The sequence below is a fragment of the Varroa destructor genome, unplaced genomic scaffold (genome assembly GCF_002443255.2).
Source record: "Varroa destructor unplaced genomic scaffold, Vdes_3.0 BEIS01000001.1, whole genome shotgun sequence".
Taxonomy (NCBI): Eukaryota; Metazoa; Arthropoda; class Arachnida; order Mesostigmata; family Varroidae; genus Varroa; species Varroa destructor.
This window is the reverse complement of record NW_019211454.1, coordinates 7,565,772-7,569,853: the sequence shown is the minus strand read 5'-3', so window position 1 is coordinate 7,569,853 and position 4,082 is coordinate 7,565,772. Positions and strand designations below refer to the sequence as shown.

The following is a 4,082-nucleotide window of genomic DNA, read 5'->3' as shown; positions in this document are numbered from 1 at the left end:
GTCTTTTGAATAACACGTAACTCACAATAAGTGCCAAATGATTATATATATCACTTACAAGACCGATTCAGGGTGACCCCGATCTCCCCGCCTGACCTAAGCCATTTATTGCATCATGTCCTTCATGAGTGTTTTGTGGCGGGCTAGATAATCACAAGTTACAGCGTGACATAATGTATAATTAGTAAGTCACTCCCCATGTTTCCGCTGACTTTCCGTTTTGAATCCGGCTTAATAGTGGCGGCATAGTTGATCTTAATGTTTGAATAAGTACGTACAAATGTATTATTTTACCTATAAGTAATGACATTGTTTTGAAGGAAAGACTACGACGGAGTAGCAAAGAAAATGTACAAAGATGAAGGGACCGTAGGCATTCGTGACATGAAGCCAAGCCTCACGCTGGGACGGTGAAAGTCCTATCACAAGATCTGAGCAGTACGATGATTTGAATAACATATTTAGGACGTACTGATCTAACGAATGCCAAGGTCACCTGATGGACGAATTTCCAGTAAACTATCGCTCGAACGAGGGAAAAACCATTAAGTTTTCAACAATACCGTCGCGTACGCACTAACTGTATTGTTCTTATAACATCAATCTGAAACATAATAGCGCGAACTCTATACGTTGCTGCGTTTCTTCTAGTCAACTAAACGACGCCTAAATAGTTAGGCCTTGACGTTGGATTCAATGATTCGATTAAATTCGGCGTCAGCTGCGACTGCCCATGTGGCCTAAAATGAGCTTCCTTGATTTGGGTTTGCGTTGTGAGAGAGTCGCCCAAGAACTAAGATGAGGAAATTCTCTTGAAGCAGACGCGTGTTATTCCTTGCTGTTTTAGCGTCAGTTATAAATCTGTTTAATCATAAAGTGAGTTGTTTACGAATTAAACTTCGCCGTGATTCAAACAACGTTTAAAAGTACAACGGTTTTACTATTGAGTGCTATTTCACATTGGCCACATTGACAGATCATTGTGAATATTGTTGAAGCTCATAACTAAGGTTTGCTATTAATTGGTTTCCGTAAATTTTGGGACATTTGAGGTAGGCTAATGTTCAAATTCGCATCTAGGCATATCTAGTTCCGTGTTGAAAGGGTCTACCAACGGCCTAAAGCAAGGTTCGATTAACAGTACCAGAAATAAAGTTCGAGACATTTGTTATTACCGTTTAGCACAGTAGAGATTTGGACGGCCAAGCGCTAAATGCTGAAAGGTTTAGCGTAGAATCCCTCGCTGAGAAGTACCAGATCTTAATGACCGTTTCAGCACCAGCAGGCGATATCACCTAATTAAGGAACATTCATTCCTTAGACACGGACACAGAAAAGAATAGTTGATATTGCCAATCCAGTTCCACCTTAAACAACCTTCCAAAAGATCTGAGAACTTGTTTCAAACTAAGATGGGGGTGGGGGGATGATTGTGACACAGACCCGTTTACAGGCATCTGAATTGGATTCAATCGACCTGGGACCGCTTGCATGGATAGCGTGTCGTTCGACAAAATTCGAATGTGAGTTCACGCCTTGTTAACAAGATAATTTCGAAAAAGTCTATTGAGCCTATAAAAAAATTTTTCGTTCAAAATTAATTAGTTAGGATTTGAAAGAAGCTAATCTTTTTGCTATGACGAAAACATTTCTCCCTAATACCATTTATGATTTAAGTTCTCTTGCGACTGAGAAATTACGCACCTTTCCGAGGAATCCAGAGCGGCCCGTGATAAGTACAATCTACTTACTGTAGAATTGAACGACGTCTGAGCGCCCTAAATGCGCCTTAGAAAAATCCATATTCCAACAGCACTCGAACGCCGACTGAGATTTTTAGAAATAACGACTGCACGTATCGTATAATTTTAGCCCACCGACTTCAACGCCGTAACTGAATAAATTCAATTCAATCAAGACAAGCTATAACTGTTGTCATGCAAAGCTCGGAGGCCGGAACATCTGCCTCAACTTTCTAACACTTAAAGTAACTGGTGTAGTCTTCAGCTGCCGACTCAGACGACACGGCTAAGCTGAGACTACGTTCTAGAGGGTACTTTTATTCTCCTTCTTATAGCACTTCTCGTCAAACCCGCGCCATAATAACGTTACTTGCAATTGCTAGCACCAGCTGTTCTTAGCCAGCGTAGATGTCGCCGAACGCTCTTTGTCACCCAATTATAGACGAAGTTCAAGCAGGCGCTAGTTCTTAAGGCTTTGTTTCTTTCATTAATTCTATTTAGGCTATTTGTTTCTTATATTTGCAATAAAGTTCTCTAACTTCGGATGGTAAAAGGGAATGTCTACAGCTCGATCGCTTCCATCTCTCATGAACAGCGCGCGGTTAACGAGCATTTGAAGCCTGCACGAAAACGACCCCCGTAGCGCAGATACAAGGGGGGGACGAAGTCGTCGTACTTTCCCAGTACAAATCCTGTGTCTGTTACGAGAAAGGGAGCCAACACTAGTGATGATTGGCTACTTCAGCGCGATTCTACGGACTTTGTTTTACCTGCGGATTTTCCTGTTTTGTTACGTCAGTGATCTCTTGTCTCTGCTGTTGAAGTTGTTTGCTATGAAGTACCTTGCAAGTCCGAAATGGAAAGGTGGTTCTCGCACGTAAGAAGCTTAGGTTGAGCTCCATTTCAAAGTTATAAATCTTTTTTAGTTATTTCCCTATGTATACGTCGTACGGGCGTTGGAGGAAGCTCGGATTTGATATAAATAGTTTCCGAATTTTTATTCTGGCTAGGAAAATAACAGTCCGATAATATATACGTTCTCAAGTATATATATGACGTATGTAGGTAACATACGATACATTAGCAAACAATTAAGGAGAGTCATGGTACATTCAATTTGTTTGTTGATTAAGCCTCTAGTAATCATCAGTGCATAGAGTTTTTCTACAACAGAGATCATATGCCCTGACCCTGATCGCGCCGAAATACCTACCGTTCTTGCTCCTTGATACAAGTAGATTAGCGCTTAGTGTTTCTGTTCAATGAAACATGATTAACAGTATAATAATAATAGAATAATAGCGCGTAATCTTTATTTGTCCTTATTTTGGCAAGGCTTACTAATGATCTGTCTGCGTTTTGCAAATGGCAATGACTGTAGCAGTTGTTTTTCGAGATAGAGAGAACCTAGGTACGTTTAGAGGCATCAGTGGTTAGAGAACATATACCTGTTATCACACTACTATCTTTTGCGTATTGATTGAGGTTTCGTACGAAGTGGGGAAATCGCTCAAACCGAACTCAAGCCAAAATAGATTTAGAATTTGCCAAGTCGAGCTCAATTATAACTCGCTATACTCAGCGATCAACAAGTAATCTATTATCAATCCCCACCGCTGCCTGCTTCCGAGATACGACAGTGGCCAATGTGTCCTCTGTACCTCGCCTATCCCAATGATACGCCTACGACTACTGCTGTTATTATTCATAGCCGGTTTTTTTGCCAGAGCCACGTATTACATAGAGCTTTTCAGAGCGGTTCGAAACATGCGGCTTGTAGCACGTTTCGAGTAGAGACCCAACAGCCCAAAACACGGAACTCCATCTGCGCGTTAGCTAAATTGAATGAACAAGCAAATCATAATTATATGTTTATTTAAGTTTACTTAACATTTTGGTTATGTTTTCATTAAAACTTCCCTGGATGCCCGGACGGAAGATGTTCGTTTGGTTTCCATTTAACACTTCTAGGGTTAAGTAATGAATATGCAAACAGGCCACCGATGGTTGCAAGCTGCATGGCAAACCCTAATCCAAGGCCGATCGCAACAAAACCTCCGAAAGCCTTGCATTCACCACCGCGGAGAGGCCAGGCTGTACGATTTTGACAAAAACTTGGAGCCTCTCGTAGGTTAGGATGTAATCTATAAGTCACTGCTGAGTCGATGTGCGGCCTCTTTTGATATACCGTTGAATACTCTCCGTGGTTATACGCAATTGGGCAGGCCGTACGGAGTGAGGGATATGTGTTCGGAGCATAACCGCAATTTGGACGGTACATAATGACTTGTTTCAAAGGCACGTCCAAACGGCAACCGTTAATAATTCTATCGAGCCAAA

The 4,082-nt window shown here is 41.5% G+C and overlaps 1 long non-coding RNA gene across 1 annotated transcript in view; it reads right to left on the bottom strand.

Annotated features, from left to right (window-relative positions):
- The window catches only part of LOC147758193 (uncharacterized), an 8,300-nt gene extending 6,238 nt beyond the window's left edge, over positions 1–2,062 (bottom strand). The window contains exons 1-2 of the long non-coding RNA XR_015318853.1: positions 1,705–2,062; positions 1,176–1,316 (exon numbers count right to left, since the gene is read on the bottom strand). This is a non-coding gene — a long non-coding RNA (uncharacterized LOC147758193). The remainder of the gene's footprint in view (positions 1–1,175; positions 1,317–1,704) is intronic.
- Between the last annotated feature and the right edge of the window lie 2,020 nt (positions 2,063–4,082).